Source organism: Oryctolagus cuniculus, chromosome 2 (assembly GCF_964237555.1).
Source record: "Oryctolagus cuniculus chromosome 2, mOryCun1.1, whole genome shotgun sequence".
NCBI lineage: Eukaryota > Metazoa > Chordata > Mammalia > Lagomorpha > Leporidae > Oryctolagus > Oryctolagus cuniculus.
The window spans coordinates 34,621,365-34,639,477 of record NC_091433.1 but is presented as its reverse complement, the minus strand read 5'-3'; the positions used below and the strand labels follow the sequence as shown (position 1 = coordinate 34,639,477).

The 18,113-nt window shown below is 53.9% G+C and overlaps 1 protein-coding gene across 23 annotated transcripts in view; it reads left to right on the top strand.

Moving 5' to 3' along the window:
* The window catches only part of APBB2 (amyloid beta precursor protein binding family B member 2), a 397,255-nt gene that overhangs the window by 313,094 nt on the left and 66,048 nt on the right, over positions 1–18,113 (top strand). Inside the window, exon 1 of one of the 23 annotated variants that reach the window (XM_070068149.1) lies at positions 16,815–16,973. The exons of the other annotated variants lie outside the window; for them this stretch is intronic. The gene's annotated coding sequence lies outside the window, so the exon portion shown is untranslated. Of the gene's footprint in view, positions 1–16,814; positions 16,974–18,113 lie in introns of those variants that run through there. 23 annotated transcript variants of the gene reach the window in all.

Sequence of the window (18,113 nt, the reverse complement as noted above, 5' to 3'; positions counted from 1 at the left end):
GAGCAGTTTTTTAAATGAATATGTCCTTTGAATTTTAGCATTAACTTGGTCTTTCCTTTTTATTTTACTTTATTTAAGATTTATTTAGTTATTTGAAAGGCAGAGTTATAGAATGAGAGGGAGAGACAGAGAGATCTGTCTGGTTCACTCCCCAAATAACCACAACGGACTAGGGCTGGGCCAGGCTGAAGCCAGAAACCTGAAACTCCATTTGGGTCTCCCATGTGGGTGGTAGAGGCCCAAGCGTTTGGCTTATCATCCGCTGCCTTCCCGGGTGCATTAGCAGGGAGTTGGATGGGAAGCGGGGCAGGTGGGACACCAGCTGTTGCTCATATGGGCTGCTAGTGCCGCAGGCTGGGGCTTGAACCCCTGCCGGCCTGAAGCAGCATTTTAGACACCTTAAGTCAAGAGAGAGAATGCAGAAGAGAAAAAAAGAAGTTTGTTTTACTACCTTTTATTGCATTTCCCCGCTTTTTGTACAAGGGCCTCTGTATTTGTGCATATTTATTTATTTGAAAGAGCCACAGTGAGAGAGGAAGAAACAGAAAGAGAGGAGAGAGATCTTCCATCCGCTGGTTCACTTCCCAAATGGCCACAGCTACCAGGGCTGGGCCAGGCCAAAGCCAGGAGCCAAGAGCCTCTTTTGGGTCCCCCACATGGGTGCAGGGGCCCAAACATTCCACTGCCTTCCCAGGTGCAATGGCAGGTAGCTGTGTCAGAAGTGGAGCAGCCAGGACTCACGTGGGTGCCCATACGAGATGCTGGTGCTGCAGATGGCGGCTTAACCCACTGCACCACAGTGCCGGCCCCAGCGTGTTTCATTTTCATGTGGCACTTGCGTTGATGGGTGGGGCTTCCTCTTCCTTCCCGCCCAGCTGCATTGCCTGCTGAGCCCTCCTGTTCTATCGACACCTGGGAACTTGTGTCTGTGAAGGAGGCTCAGCTTCTTCCTAAGTTACTGAAGCTGTGCTTAGTTCTCAGCAGCCTAAGTATGTGTGCCGCATTGTTTGTTTATATCCTACTTTGTGACACTAGGAAGATCTGAGAAGCCTAAGAACAAATGTTTTGCCAAAAAGGCACAACACATGTAAGGGAACAGCCCATGCATCCACTGGGGCTGGGACAGTCCCCAGGGAAAGGCAAGATCAGCCCGGGGAGAGGATGAAACCACGGCTTTTCAGAAGAGGGTTTGCCAGGTGCACAGTTGGCCTGCAGGTAGTTTTATTTTTTAATGCCTCCTGGTGACAGTAGGCTGTCCCCAGCTTACAGTGATTCGACTTACAATGTTTTGACCTTTCAGTGGTGTGAGAGCACTGTGAATTTAACAGGAACCACACCTGAGACTTAGAATCCTGCCCCTTCCCTGGGCCAGCAGTGTGCAGCCCCGCCCCTGTCTGAGCAGCCACACCCCCAGCTCCCGGTCAGCCCTGCCATCTCCAGGGGAGGGAACCAATGCTCTCAGAGCTGTGGTCTTCCATAGGTTGGGTGTAGCCAGTGCGTTTTCCGCCTAAAGTATTTCCTACTTAGGATGCGTCTCTTGCAGTACAGCCCTGTTGTAAGTCAAAGAGCATCTGTATTTCCATCAAGGATTCTTGGGGTGAATGGCACAGAAGGGCATATCAGAACCTCAAAAGGACATTTGCAACCTGCACGTGCTTCTAACCTGCCATTCAACCCCCACTGAAGGTTTTTTTTTTTTTTAAGATTTATTTATTTTACTTCAAACTCATAGTTACACAGAGAGAAGGAGAGGCAGACAGAGAGAGAGGTCTTCCATCCGCTGGTTCACTCCCCAGATGGCTGCAATGGCCGGAGCTGCGCCAATCCGAAGCCAGGAGCCAGGGCCTTCCTCCAGGTCTCCCACATGGGTGCAGGGGCCCAAATACTTGGGTCATCTTCCACTGCTTTCCCAAGCCATAGCAGACAACTGGATCAGAAGTGGAGCAGTCAAGTCTCGAACCAGCTCCCATATGGGATGCCGGCATAGAAGGCGGCAGCCTTATCCGTTACACCACAGCGCTGGCCCCCTCACTGAAGGTTCTGCAGGTCTCCCCTGCTGTGGGAAGTCAGGGTGGGTATCTGTGACCCACAAGTGTGTCGGGAAGAGGGAAAGACTTCAGGAACCTGCTTGATATAAATCACGCTGTGCCCAAGGCACAGCCTTCCAGATCTTTCTGGAACGTAAGCTTTCCCTTGAGCTACCTTATAAAGTCATTGTCATGATGGACTAGTGCGTGGAGTGGTTCCTTTTGCAGGGCTTTCGTTCTGTTGACTCATCTCCACAGAAGGGCCGCGTGGGCTGGGGCACAAAGCCAAGTGTGCAGCCAGGGGCAGTCAAAGGCCAGAGCCAGGGTTTGAATCCAGGCCGTGAGGCTCCAGCCGGGGCTCCCAAGGCTGACCAGAGAAAACAAGCGTTACATAGGGGCCACCGCCTAGTGACGTGGTCCGTGGCCTCGGCAATATTCCAGGTAGATGGAGGTCCTGAGAAGTTGGGATTTTGCCTGTTGGTGTTGTGTAGCATGAATCCTTGGAAGCTGTGGGCAAACAGCCAAGCAGAAGTCCATGAGGAATGATGGCTACGAAGGTTATGGCCGGAGGATAGGAGGTGCCCTCCCTACGCCCCAGACAGTCCTTGCATGCAGAGAAATGCAGGGCCGTTCACTCTGCAGCACGGGGGCGCTTCTGCCCCCTCCAGACACCGTGACTCCTAGCTTTGTGAGCCACTCACTCAGGGAAGGCTCTGGCTAAGCAGCGAAACCTTAAACACAGAGTAGCCACACATGCACACATATACTGTGCGTGCACATGGGCTCAGATGCACTCACACATGTCCACACACACTTGTGTGCATATACTCACATGCACACTCATGTCCACACACACTTGTGTGCATATACTCACATGCATACACACATGTCCACACACACTTGTGTGCATATACTCACATGCATACACACATGTCCACACACACTTGTGTGCATATACTCACATGCATACACACGTCCACACATGTATATACTTGCATGAACATGCATATGCATGCATGCGCATATGCATTCCCCCAAAGATCCACGTGCTTTTGTGATTCTGAACATTTTTTTCAAGCCTACCCAATTCTTATACAATGAGTTTTTTTTGTAGTTGATGGCAATAGATTGTGTGTGTGTGTGAAATTATTATTATGGGTTTATGGAAGAGTGCTCAAGTCAGAGTTTTCCTATGCCCTTAGCTTCGGCTTCCCCAAGAGTAGCATCTTCATAATTATGGTTCAGTTATCATAACCAAGGAACTAATGCCGGCACCGTTTTCCCCCACTGCCCCTCTTCAGTGTAGGATACAGTACTGCACGTGGTGAGATCTTCCAAAAGCATTTCTCAGAGCCCTTCGACGGTTCTCCTGCTTAGCATTCCTCATTTCATTATAATACTGCATTTGGCCAGCAGCACCATAATCCGTCCAGGAACCAGTAGCCAGAGGAGCAGTTTTCAGCACTAATAGAGCGTAACTTCAACTTTATAAAGACAAGTGACTTTTTTTTTCTTTCCAATTACTGCTGTGGTATAGGTTGCCCTCGCTGATATTACCAGGTCAAGGGCCATCCGCTTACAGCTTCTGTGACTTACTGCAAAATTGCTTTCCGGAGCCTGCAGCAGCCGCCGCCCCTCCAGCGCTGTCCGGGAGCACGCCTCTGCCTGCGTGCTGCGTTACTGCAGGCTGTGTCGTTGTTACTTAGTTATCCTAGTTTTATTGCACGGGAGTGCCTATCCCTTGGTTTTAAAATTCCCCCTTCTTAAATTGTCATTGACACAGGATATTTCATATGATGCTTTGTGGTTTGTTTCCATTCTTAGCTGTTTTTTCCTCTTATTTCTTATTCTTTTTTAAAATTATTTTTATTTATTTGGAATATAAAGTTAGAGGGAGGGAGAGAGAGAGAGAGAGAGAGAGAGATCTTCCATCTGCTGATTCAGTCCACAAATGGCCACAATGACTGGGGCTGGGCCAGGCCAAAGCCAGGAGCTGGAACTCCATCCAGGTCTCCCATGTGCATAGCAGGGACCCAAACACTTGGGCCATCTTCCGCTACTTTCCCAGGTGCATCGGCAGGGAGCTGGATCAGAAGCGGAGCAGCCACATGGCATGCCAGGATTGCAGGCAGTGGTTTAACCCACTGGCCACTACGCCAGCACTTCCTTGTGCTTGGACAAGCAGATTTAGACAGAGAGACAGGTCTTCCTTCCATTGGTTCACCCCCCAAATGGCCACTCGGCCGGCGCGCTGCGCCGATCTGAAGCCAGGAGCCAGGTGCTTCCTACTGGTCTCCCATGCGGGTGCAGTGCCCAAAGACCTGGGCCATCCTCCACTGCCTTCCCGGGCCACAGCGGAGAGCTGGACTGGAAGAGGAGCAACCAGGCCAGAATCCGGCGCCCCAACCGGGACTAGAACCCGGGGTACTGGCGCTGCAGGCGGAGGATTAGCCTAGTGAGCCGCGGCACCAGCTCCTTGTGCATTTTTAAGCTTAAAACTCTGCTATTGTGATCTTGAAATCTTCATCTTGTAGTTTATTTTTGTCTCCTTTGTGTCACTTTCCAACGTGGAAATGGCGTGATAGTTTTCTGCAGATGCAAACCTTCTGTAGCTAGTCAGCTCTCAAGACTCACTGGTCAAGAACAGGACTCCTTGGCATGCAAGGGTTCTTCAAAAAGTTCATAGAAAAATAGAATTAAAGGATAAGGGTTTTTGTTAAAGATTTATTTATTTGAAAGAGTTACAGAGATAGAGGGAGAGACAGACAGAGATCTTCCATTTGCTGGTTCAGTCCCCAGATGGCAGCAATGGTCAGAGCTGGGCCAGGCCAAAGCCAGGAGCCAAGAACTTCACGTCTCCTACATGGGTGGCAGAGGCCCAAATCTTTGCTTTTCCCAGGCCACGAGCAGGGAGCTGGATCAGAAGTAGAGCAGCTGGGACTTTAACCGGCACCCATATGGGATGCCAACAACACTGCAGGCAGTGGATTTACCGCTATGTTCAACGTCAGCCCATAAAGGGTAAGTTTGTTCTGATGCAAAGCTTTCTGAAATCCAGGTACAATTTTCCATAAAAGACATTTTTCATAAACATAGGCATAGATTTAGAAATTGTTGGCATCAGAATAAACACCTTTTAATCCCATTTTCCTTGCAGTTTTTGAATTCCTCCTGAATGTGGGTGGCCAGGTGACCTGCATTTCTCAGTCCTCTTTCTTAAAAGATGAGTCCCATACTCTGGTTTCTCCTTGGGTCAATAAATCTTTGGCCTTTTAAAGGAATTGTCCCTCCTACTTTAATACCTTAGGACCCAAAATTAGCCAAGGCGCATTGCTGGACAAATGCTGGATGAACACTAAAATAAAAACCAATTGCAGTCCAACTGTGGGAAATTGAATGCTTGGAGAAACAGATCCAGTGCCTATCCTTTGTGTTAACTCTCCCTAGACTTTTGTAAAGGAAAAGTTCTGCCATCTGGTGGACAATACTGAAAAGTACATCTGTAGCAAAACAGGCTATGTTCCACTTGGAGCTGGAGAACTGCTTACAGCTGGAAGTGACATTAGCCATGACCTGATGGGCCTCCTTTCATAGGTTATGATTAGGTCACCATGGTAGAGGTCCCTTCCGGTTCAGAGAAATCCTGAGATTCCAGATGGAATAATTAGTCCTGACGCGGGGCATCTGGGGATGGAATGGCTCCTTCTGATCCGCGGTCAAGTCTGGAGAGGGGAAGACAGAGGGCTTCAAACCAGAGCCACCAACTGGGGCTGGCTGCACTCTGCTGGACACAGGTGCTATGTGCCCTGCACCTGCTAGGGACCTCTGTGCAACATTGCTGCAAGCACGAGGCATCGTAGTTACATTCCCACTGGAGCAGTAAGCAACGATGTTTTCAGCAGGTTAAGTCATTTTAAAGATTTATTTATTAATTGAAAGAGAGAGAGAGAGCGCTCTTCTGTCCTCTGATTCGCTCCCCAGATGACTGCACCTGCCAGGGCTGGGCTAGGCCAAAGCCAAAAGCCAGGGACCCAAACACCTGGACCATCTTCTGCTTTCCCAGACTGTTAGCAGGGAGCTGGATTGGAAGTGGAGCAGCCGGGTACAAGCCAGACACCCATATGGGATGCCAGTGTCACAGGCAGAGGCTTTACCTGCTGGGCCACAACACTGACCTCAGCCATTCGTTTTATCCCCTAGCTGGTAATGGCTGTGACTGGGACTGGAGTTCAGATGCATTTGATTCCCAAGCCCAAGAAGGGGTCAGGGCCTCCTGACCTGCAGACGGCATTGTGAGCAGAACCAGATGGGATCAAGGCATCGTTTTTATGCATCTTCTGCAGAGAAGTGCAGGTGGTCGTTACACCCCAGACCTCCTGCTTCGGTTATGTGCAGTTTACAACCAAATCCTGGGGATTTTCTTATCTGGACCCTGGGTTTTGTGACAGCCTTGCTTAGCTGCTCACTTATCTCTTTTGTTATACTCTGCCCCAGGTAGAGTCAGGAAGGGACTCTACACAAATCAGTCAGTCAATAGGTAGGGGATGAGCATGGGATTTTGAGGTTGCTCCGTGAGCTTTATTTATCTGTGCCCTCCCTCTGTTCCTATTAACATAGATTTTCATGGCATAATTCTATTAGTGGCTTCTGACTAGATTAGCCCTAACAGACAAACAGGAAGTGGTAGGGCACATCTTTTCTCATTCAGATTCATTTCTGGCCCATGTAGCAAGTTCATTATCATTACCTAGCATGCATATGGGGTTTTACAGCTGCATGTAGTTCTCATAGTTGATTTTGTTCATGAGTTGATTTTTGTTCATGATGCGTTTAGGATGTTTGTATTTGATTTGAGTTGTTGATTCATGAGTTGATTTGAAAACATGTCTCAAGCTTCACGCTGAAGGACCATACATGTTTACGGCCCGAGTGTGGTGTAACGGGTAAGAGCACAGACTCCCAGAGGCCAGCGCTGTGGCATAGCAAGTAAGGCCACCACCTGTGACACCAGCAGCCCATATGGGCGCTAGTTCAAGTCTTGGCTGCTCCACTTTTGATCCAGCTCCCTGCTGATGTGCCCGGGAAAACAGCAGAGGGTGGCCCAAGTGCTTGGGCCCCTGCACCCACGTGGGAGACCCTGCAGAAGCACCTGGCTCCTGACTTTGGCCAGTGGATGGACGATATCTCTCTCTGTATATATAGCTCTGCCATTCAAAATAAAAATAAATAAATCTTAAAAAGAAAGTGAGAGCACAGACTGTGGGCCCAAACTGCCTGGGTTCAAAGTCAGGCTCTTCTGCTTCTTAGCTCAGAGGCCTTGGGCACGTGCCTCAGCTGTGCCTCATGTGTGGAGTGAGGACAGCAGTGGTGCCTGCCTTATATGGCTGTTGTAAACGCTGGGTTCATGCACTAGCAACGTAAGATAGGTGTCCCCTGCTTGAACAGTGTCCGGCCTGTGACAAGCTTCCTCCCTGCATTAGCCGTTATTGCTCCTCCTACCACAGAAGGGAAGTGACGGCCCTGGTCTTCAAGGAGCAGATGGCAAGCAGCAAGTTCAAGGCCTTGTCTAGGAGCTGAGCGATGGCATAGTGGTAGGAGGCCATGCCAGGGACGTCTGCCTGGGCTAGGTGGAAGAGTAGCACCTGCAGCTTCCCAGAGGGAAATTAGCTGAGCTGAGGAGTGAACTTGAATGTGATGGGGTTTAGTGATTCTCCCCACACCCCCTTTCTTTCACAGAAGTTCAAGTTCAGGACCTTTGAAAATGATCTCACATGTCAGCAGATGTTTTCGGAACAGATGTATTAAGATGAGGCTCATTTGGATGTGTCCAGCCTTTGGATAACAGGCTTCCTGTTATCTGTTCCTGTGCACTGCATAGCACACTGTGCTCAAACTCCATGGCTTGAAACAGTCATTTATTTCTGTGGTCTGGGAATTTGGGGTGGGCGGCAGAGGAGGCGGGGGGGGGGGGGGCACAGTGGTGCAATTCCTCTCTGATCCACATGGGGGCAGCTGGAGCTGGAGGATCCACTTCACTGTGGTAGGGAGCAGCCCCCGGGGGCTTCTGCACACAGCCTCCCACTCTCAGGGTCTCTCCGTGTGGCTTGTGCATCTCACAGCGGTGGTCTCAGATGAGCAGCTGGAGCTTTGTAATACGTGACGCCGGCATCCCCTATGGGTGCTAGTTCAAGTCTCGGCTGCTCCACTTCCGATCCAGCCTGCCCGAGGCGCTGTCTGCCCAAGAGATAGGCTGCAGGTGAACAACGTAGCACCCAGAAAACACTTTCCCTAGATCTTTTTTTTTTTTTAAGGTAATGAAAAGTTAACGTCGGGGGTGAGGAATTGAACAGCCGCCAATGTGTTCCCGGGGGACTCCTGGGCCTGTGTCGGCAGAGCGTTGCGTGCAGTGCACACTCCTGTTTTTCTTGGCTCCTGTGTGCACCTGTGCCATGAGAGGCCGGCAGGAGCAGGTGTGGTCAGCTGGGGCTCTGTAACTGTACCTCAGCCGGGGGAAGGCGTGCTGGCGGGTGGTGTGCCGGGTGAGACAGGGGCTGAGCGTGCCGCACTGCTTGCCACGCCCTCGTGCCGTGTTGGAGTGCCTGGGCTTGAGTCCCGGCTCTGCCTCCTGGTCTAACCTCCTGCTGATGCACGCCCCGAGAGGCAGCAGTGAGGGCTCCAGTACTTCAGTCTCTGCCACCCACGTGGGTCCCTGAGACTGGATTCCAGGCTCCTGGCCTCAGCTTGGCCCAGCCCCACCCGTTGTGGGCATTTGGGAGAGTGAAGCAGTGAGTGGAAGATCTCTCTGTCTCTCTGCCTGTCAAATAAAAAGAAAATGACCTTTAAAAAAAGAGAGAAGAAATGAGTTCCCATCCTGTGGCTGAGCCAGCCCTGGGCACGTGCTGTCATTTTAAGGCAGGCTGTCTGCAAGACGTCAGAGCAAGCATGGGTGCCCTCCTGGCTGTCTTCAGCGTGGCCCGCCACCCTCTCCCTCAGTACTGCGTAGGCTCCGCCCAAGCCAGTGTGGAGGATGGGGCAGCCGCGGCTCCCAGGATGCATCGGTGTGGAGTGCAGAATCACAGCCTGGGTAGAGCAGGAACCTAGTGGTAGAGTAGGAACCGGTCCAGGGCCCCCAGCTCCCTTGGGAGAGGACCCCTCGTCTTGAGCTCTTTCTTCCCCCTAGGGACTTCCCCACGGCTCCTGTCCAGGCCCCCCTGCAATCCCAAAGCGTCTGCCTCTGGCTGGCATGCTGAGCAGGGCGCATGTTGCTTGGCCTTTTCCTAGCGTTCACTCAAATACTGCAAGACTCCCTTTTCCTCCTCTGAGACAGCGGAGACAGCCGGTCTCCACTCTCATCTTTCTTTGCAATTCACAGGCTCGCGTTGCTGTGTTATTTTTCTGGAGGTTTTTCACATAGAAGAGAATCTGATGGGCAGGTCGGAAGTGCTGGTTATGGGCTTGGCACTTCCTAGGTCCTGGGGACGTGGAGAAGCTGCCCATGGGGACCCCGAGCTCAGGATGGCTGGTGGGAGGGGGCATGTAGAGGTGAAGGAGGGAGTCGTGTTGACCCTCAGAAGACCCCTCTGAGTGCCTACATCTTCAGTCCACAGGCTGAGAGACCCTGTGCAGCCAGCTCCCTTTGACAGGCCTCATCGGCGAAGCAAAGGATCCAAGAAGGGGCGGGCACTGAGCCTGGCAGTTAAGATGCCTGTGTCCAATCAGAGTGTCTGGTTCAACTCCTGGCTCCGCTCCCAGCTGCAGCTTCCTGCCAATCAAACCCTGGGAGGTCACAGTGATAACTCAAATACTTGGGTTCCTGACCCCACATGGGAGACCTGGATTGAGTGGCTGCCTCTGGCTTTGGCCTGGCCCAGTCCTGGCTGTGACTGGCATTTGGAAATGGAACACATTCATTCATTCATTCTCTCTCTCTCTCTCTCTCTCTCTCTCTCTCTCTCTGCAGTTCTGTAGAGAAGATTCCGAGGCTAGCAAGCCACTGGGCACGTGCAGCAGCTGAGAGAGCAGGGGACATGAGTTGGGGAACCAGGCTTCCCCCTGAGCAGGGGCCCGCAGTCTCTGAGACCCCACGCAGGCCCATGCAGGGACAGACCCCATGGGGTCCCACACATGGTGGGAATGAGCTGCAGCAGCACAGGGCTGCTGCTCACCCCCCACTCCCCTCCCCCCGATCCCTCCCCTCCCCTCCCCCACCAGGTCTTGTTCCTGCTAACTGCTGCCCTCACTGTGCTGCCTTCCCAGGAACTGGAATCAGCCCAGTGGCTCCTGATGGGTTTGGCCATCCGTGACCCTGCTGCTTCCTCTGGGTCCCTCTTCCTCCTGCCTGTTTCTGTGGGTGGGATCGCCACTATTGGTCAGGCACACTCACTCCGCGAGACTTTCTGGTTCCTAGAGCCACCGGGCTTCTTGAGGGTCCCCCTGACCCATGTGTCCTGGCGTCTGTCCGTGTGTGGTTCTGCTGAGCTACGGCTGTGCTGCCTGCATGGAGCAGGACCAGCCACGGAAGTGTGCGTGGGCCGCAGCTGTGTGTTCACGTGGGAACGGCACATCCCCAGCACGGGGTGACAGCTGCCGCCCTGCGTGGGAAGAGCAGCGCAGGAAGTGCGGGCCTGTGTTAGGGACTCCACACGCCTCTCCAGACATGCGTGCCAGTGGCAGCTTTGCCTCGTGTCCGTCTGTCTGTCTGCAGGTCAAGCCTGAGCAATGTCAGTTCTCAGACACCGTCTCCTCTCTAGGTGTTAGTCTGTATTCTCAGAGTTGCTGAGAAAGCTCTTGTTTCTTAATATCTCAGCTGTGGACATACATTCCTACCCTTAAGAATTGAACGTATGTCATTTAAGGCAAATTCCTTATGGCAGAGATGTATTTTATTTATTTGAAAGGCAGAGTGAAGGAGATAGAAAAATCTGCCATCCACTGGTTCACTCTCCAAATCGCCACAACAGTCAGGGCTGGGCCAGCCAAAGCCAGGAGCCTAGAACTCCATCTGGGTCTCCCATGTGGGTGGCAGGGACCCAAGCGGTTGGGCCATCTCCCACTCCTTGCCAGGTGCATTAGCGGGGAGCTGGGTTGGAAGTGGAGCAGCTGGGACTAGAACCTGTACCCGTACAGGATGTCAGTGTCACAGGTGGCAGCTTAACCCACTGTACCACAACACCAACCCCTATAACAACTTCCTAAAATTCTCCATGGTCACTTACGTTGCCGTCCCTGGGCGAGTGCCTGTTGGCTGGGGACTGAGTCCTAAGGGCTTGAGGACAAGTTGCCAAGGAAACCCCATGAGCAGCGACCCTGCTGCTGCAGAGCACATGCGGTTCCTGTTGGCGGCGCCTTGGGAGACTTGGTGTTGCTCATCTGTGAAATGGGTTTCCAGGTCCCCAGAGCGCTGGGTGCTGCATCCCTGTGCTGTCTGTGAGGGTCTTTCCCGAGGTGAGGACAGTATCAATGCCAGCTGTCTGTAGGGCTGTCACAGCCGGCCGGGCCTTAATTCAGGTCTTCGCGGGTCTCCTCACACCACGAGCTCGCTTTGTAGGAAGTTGCAGACTTTTCACTTCTTGGTGAGGAATATTGTGAACCTCTTTTTCAATAAGGCAGCAATAAAAGTAAAATGAGTCCTGATGATGTTGCTGATAATTATAGCTAACATTTCCCAGTCCCGGGCATTATGTTAAGCTGAGTTTTTGCAAGTGTAAGCTCATTTAACTCTCTAACAATCAGGCTTCCTGTTCAAGGGCCTGGATACTGCAGACCCAAGCCCTCTCTTCGTGGGGAAGGAGAAACCCCCCAACCCATGCACACACAGACACAGATACACACAATCACACACAGATACACACACACACACACACACACACAGAATGTGTGTGGTCCATTCCGGAAGACACTTGCTCTGGGGAGAAACAGCAGGGAAGAGAGCTAGGGAGGGTGGCCATGAAGAGGGGAGGGAGAAGGGAAGCCCATGGCAAGTCCCCACCTGATGGATGAGGGCTCAGCCTGGGAGGCCAGAGTCCCGAGAGCTGAGGGACTGAGCAGCCGGGGCAGGAGAGGCTGGGGCACTGGGGCTGCAGTGGAGTGAATATGCTTGGCCCCTTGCACATCTCATGGGGAGATTTAAAGGCCAGTGTGTGTATATGTGGCTGGGGGGTGGGAGGCGGGGTGGCTGGTGTTGGGTTCAGCATCTTAAGCTTCCACCTGCAACACTGGCATTCCACGTGGGTGCCAGTTCGAGTCCCTGACTGATCCACTTCCAATTTAGCTCCCTGCTAAAGTGCCTTGGAAAGCTGCAGAAGATGACCCAAGTGCTTGGGCCCTGCCACCCACGTGGGAGACCCAGAGGGAGTTCCGGGTAATTGGCTGCGGCCTGGCTCAGCCCTGGCCGTTTCGGCCATTTTGGGAGTAAACAGAAGATTTCTGTCTCTCTCTCCCCCGCTCTCTGTAACTCTGCCTTTCAAGTGAATGAAGAAGGAAATTTAGAGCCAGTGAAGACTAAAGGGGAGTGCGGGGGACGCTGCCCCTGGCCTGTGCTGCCCTCGGAGGTCGGGATCCATTACCCGGAGGGTGGCGTGGTCACGGGCAGCACTGCCTCTCCCGCCTTCCCTGTTCTGCGGGAGCCCACCTGCCCTCCTGCCCTGTGTGAGGCCCTCACCAAAACCTGAGCAGACGCCAGCACTGAGCTGTCGGGCCTCCCAGCCTGCAGAACCAGGGGCCTGTCTCGGGTCAGCTAGGACAACAACCGGCAATGCCCCGAGATCAGCCGGAGAGAGCTTCTAGCCCAAACTCTGCTTCCTCTTCAGCTGCCCCCACCCCCCACCCCGCCCCATCTGTCTCTGAGACCAGGACAGGAGCCCAGGAGTCACGATTCCCAGTGCTGCCTGCCCCCACCACACCACGACCCTGATCACCTAAGAAGGATTAAGACCCCGCCCCCTGTGTGTGCGCGCGCGCACACACACACACACACACACACGCGCGCGCGCCACCGCCGCCCCCCCCCCCCCCCCCCCGCCCAGCCTTGCTCTGCAGGATAGGGCAGGTACCCGTGATGTGTGTCACCCTGGCACTGAGGTCCTGAGGGTCCCTGCCTGTACTGACCTGGTGAATGCTGCAGCGTCGCTCCCCCCCCCGCGCCCCCCCCCCCGCCTCTCGTCACCACACGCTCATCAGCTGGTCAGCTCCTTCCCTGACACACGTTGTACCCCTGCCACTGAGCTCACAGCCAACAGCACCACGACAAGTGGCCTGCCATGTGTCTTTCTCCACGAGGCTCCTTGGAGCCCCCCCGCACTTAGGAGGACCTGAGCGCTGTTCTTGGGGACCTCTGTGACCCGTCACCAGCAGGCACAAAACGTAGCGTGGCGTGGACCTTGGCAAGGGTGCTTGTTGGGGGCGTGAGAGCTGAAGGAGCCCGGGGAGTGAGGGTTGTGCTTGACCTCAGTGGCACTTGTGCCTGGGGCAGCCTGGAGCCCACCGATGACTCAGACACTCAGTAAGTGTTGGCTTGAGGGTTGAAAGTGAATTCTAGCCAGTAAGCCAGCTCGCAGATACACAGTGTGCACACAACAAGGATCGACTGTATTTGCACTTTGCACTTGAACTGTTCGGAGAAGGACCATGTTCAAGGTCCAGGTGGCATTGTTCTTGGAGGAGCTGTCCACCAGGGGAGCACAGGAGAGGGCTCAGGATTGCCTCAGAGACTCCCGGGACTGCATACTTAGCACAGACCCTTGTCTAAGACAATCCTCTGGGTTTGAGGTTTGTTTTTATTTTATTTTATTTTATTTTATTTATTTGAAAAGCAGAGTGACAGAGAGAGCAAGCAAGCGAGCGAGTGCTTCCCCCTGCTGGTTCATTTCTCCAAATGCCTGCATAGTTGGGGCTGAACCAGGGCAAAGCCAGGAACCTGGTGCTCCGTGTCTCCCTCATGGGTGGTAGGGTCCCAAGGGCTTGGGTGGTCACCTGCTGACACATCATCACGGAGCTGGACTGGAAGCAGAGCATCCAGGACTTGAACTGGCGCTCCGATACGGTTGCTGGCTTCCCAAGCAACAGCTTAGCCCACTGTGCCCTGACACCAGCCCCTCTTGTTTGTTTGAGAATTGCATGATTTCCCTGCTGCAGATCCACCTGTTGCCCCTTGAGGCTGCACTCTGTAACTTCCTTATCCGCACGTGGTGCCCAGCGCCACGGCTCCTGGCTTCCCTGGGCACATCCTGGTCTCCCAGCACCGGGCTCTCCCCTTGAGTGAACGCAGCCGTCTTGCCTTTCCCAGCAGCAAAATGCTCTCCTGGCCGTGCACAGCTCGGGTCGGCGTGATGGTGTTATTCCATGCTTCCTCTGCAAAGACCGTAGCTCAGCTCTGCTGTGGCGGAAACATCATCTGTGGTGTGGATCGGCCACGGGGACCTTGAGCGCCCTCTTTTTCTGAGACTGCCGCGGGGGAGCTAAAACACCACTCACGCTTGCAGCAGGGAAGAGTGGTTCCCAGCAGATCCGGCATCTGCTGCTCATGGGCAGGAATGGAAGCGCAGTTCGCCAGCCTCGCTTCCTGGCCTCCGCCTCCACGGGCTTGGAGAGGGTGCGGTGTGAACCTGCTGTTTCCTGCCACAACTCCGCCCTGGTTGGCGTGTGAGTATGCGCAGCAGCGGGTCTGATTAAGTCCCCTCTGGGGTACCAGGTTCACTGCCGCACCAAGAGAACCGTGGTCATGTGCAGGCCGTGACACTGGGGGGTGGTTCATGGTGGGAAGCCCTGGGAGGCTCGTGTGTGGGACTTTGGCTCCTGGGACTTGACAGGTGCCCTGTGTGCCGGGGGCTGGTTGGAGAAGTGCATCCCTTATCCACATGCCACCGCCCCGCCCCTTCGGACGAGAGCTGCCAGTTTGTACTGTGGAAGGAATAGTCTTCGGCAGCAGTTTTTGAAGTTTTGAACAGTTTAAATATTCTGGTTTAAATATTACTGCTGTGATGCAGTGGGTTTAGCTGCCTCTTGGGACACCCACTCCCATATCAGAGTGCTGATTTGAATCCTGGCTACTCTGCTTCTGCTCTGCCTTCCTGTTCATGGATTCTGGGAGGCAGAGGATGGTGGCCCGAGTTCCTGGGCTCCTGCCACCCATGTGGGGGACCTGGATGGAGCCCTGGGCTCCTGGCTTCAGCCTGGCCACACACCCCTGCTGGTGGGGGCCTTCCAGGAGTAGACCTGCAGATGGTAAAAGTCCCTTTGTATTTCTCCCCCTTTTTTCTCTTTCTCTCTGCTTCTCCCTTTCTCTCCTACTCTGTCTTCAAATGAATAAATAAGTCTTTTAAAAATATATTGTTGACACCCGCACTTGCCCTGTGCTGCTTGTGTTGTCTGTGCAGGAGTGGCAGGGAGAGAGGACACTGGCGCAGAGCTTTGCCAGGGCTGGAGGTGGGGGGCAGGGGCAGCCCCAGGACAGGGCTCTGGGCCAGTGGGCTGCCCCAAGGGTGGGCAGGAAGACCTGGAAGGCCAGCTGGCGGGTCTGCGAGCTCAGCAAGAGCTCAGGCCGCCCGCCCGTCTGTCGCCTTGTCCCAGGGCCCTTGAGTGCGGGCTGCAGTGTGCAGCCGGTTTCCAGGCCAGCCCGTGAAGGCGGAGCCTCTGAGGAGCTACAGAAGGGTTGGACCACAGGCTGGGGAGCACGAAGCCCAGGGAAAGCACTGGCCCTCTGGTCTGTGGTGCAGGAGCAGTCGCACATGTCCCAGACGCGCCGTTCCCTTCTTGGCCAACTGCATATTTTTATATGACTTTCATATCCCTAGGCATGGTGTGAGTCAGACATTTATTGATAATTAAAATTAATATGGTAGAAGCCAGTATGCTGAATGCTAGGGGAAGCACTTTATATACATACCATTTGTTTTTTGCCCCCGACGTTCCTTAGAATGTAAGTACTACTGCTGTTTCCATTTTCCAGATCAGAAAGCTGAGGTCCAGGGCTGTCCAGGATCAAGTGCAGAACTGGGATCCAAACGCAGGTGGCTCCGGCCTCAGAGCCCAGGCTGTAGTGAAAATAGTTGCTTCCCGTGGGCAGTGCTGGGCCTCTGAGGGTCACACCCCCCTGAACCCTCCCCAGCACCTGTGAGGCCAGGGCTCCCCCTCCACTGATGGAGGGAGTGGAGGTCCAGGATCCGCAGGCAGGTTGGGGCCACCGTGGCCGTGATACTTCAGACTAAGTCAAGCATGGGTATTTTCACTTGACGGATACTGCGTGAGTGTGTCGCGAGAGCCAGGCTCTGTTTAGGCTGGCGGGCACTTGGGTCCACAGATCAGGCCTGGTCTCGAAGTCAGATCGTTCTAGAGAGATCGGGCTGCCTCTGCCCGTGAACTCCATTCCTGCTCCGATTTCCCACTGATAGAAAACAGGTCTCAGATGCCCCCCTGGAGCCTGGGCAGGAAAGGACTGATCCAAGCAGTTGTCTCTAGGGCTGGCAGCAGTGAAGGTTCTCCAGGAGTCCTGGCCATGGAGATGTGGGCTGGGGCCCCTCTGCTGGCCTCTGGGTTTGTCATCCTGCAGCGGGCTGCCGCGTGGGAGCCACCGTGGGTGCCCTCCAGGGCGTGCCCCCTCTCACTAGCAAACCCAAGCTGTCACTTGGTCACAATGGGGTGATGATTCAGCCCCACTCAGTGTGTGAACACATCGCTGTGGACCAAGCATCGTCTGTGATGTGTAGAAAGAGGTGACCCATGAGGAGAGCAGCCACAGCACCCCCGGGGCTGTGTGGGAGTGCTCACCAGCCACCGCGGTCACTGCCATGGTGAGTGATTCATTGGGCGGGTTCCTTGCAGCAGCTGATAGAGAACTGAGGCAGCCCAGGGAACCCCAGATGCCTCTCCCCACAGAACCCACTGGCGTCTAGAGCTGGAGAGCAGTTCAGTATTTCAACGAGAAGCAGTGACAAAGAAAGCCCGATTGTGGTGAGCACCCGGTCCTCCGGGCAATGGCCTGGCTTCCTCGGGGTGATGACCGCAGCCGGTGAGCTAGGGCAGACGTCCCTGGGACGGTGGCCGTGTGCCTGGAGGACCTTCTGAGCCTTGAAAAGCCTGCGCATGTTTGGAACAGACTCTGAAAGTCGTTTCAGGCCACAGCCCTTTGCTTACAGGCTGCAAAGACTGGTCCCAGGGCCGGAAGCACGTGTGATACCAGCATCCCTTATGAGCACTGGTTTGAGTCCCAGCTGCTCTACTTCTGATCCCGCTCCCTGCTAATGGCCTGGGAAGTGCTTGGGCCCCTGCACCCATGTGGGAGACCCAGATGAAGTTCCTGGCTCTTGGCTTTAGCCTGGCCCAGCCCTGGCTGGTGCGACCATTTGAGGAGTTGAACCAGAACATGGAAGATAATCTTTGTGTGTGTGTGGTTCTCTCTCTCTCTCTGTAACTCTGCCATTAAAATTAAAAAGTAAATTAATCTTAAATAAACATTTGAAAAACGTGACTTGATTGCTATTTTGAGCTCTTCCCCACATTTGGCCAGAGCTGAGGGGTGGCGGTTATAACCCTTCCTGGCCACACAGGGGCAGCACCTAACAGCACCGGGTTGCTCTGTGCAGCTGTGTTCTTTGTGGAGGAGTTGAGTATTCCCCCTTACACCTGCTTGGTTCCTTCTACTTTGGCTGCATGAAATGGCAGTGAAGTTGGCAGATCAGAAAGTGAAGCAACGGTAGGATTGCACAAGGAAAATTATTTTAAATAAATTCATGATTATAATATAGCTCAGGCCCTTGTTTTTATCAGCACAGCAAGGCAGTATTCTCAGTGGGCTGTGGTGGGGTTGAGTGGTTTGCATTTCTTCGCCAAGAAGGATGCTCTTGGCCGGTGCCGCAGCTCACTAGGCTAATCCTCTGCCTGCGGTGCCAGCACCCCGGGTTCTAGTCCCGGTTGGGGCACTGGATTCTGTCCCGGTTGCTCCTCTTCCAGTCCAGCTCTCTGCTGTGGCCAGGGAGTGCAGTGGAGGATGGCCCAGGTGCTTGGACCTTGCACCCCATGGGAGACCAGGAGAAGCACCTGGCTCCTGGCTTTGGACTGATGCAGCGCCGGCCGTAGCAGCCATTTGGGGGA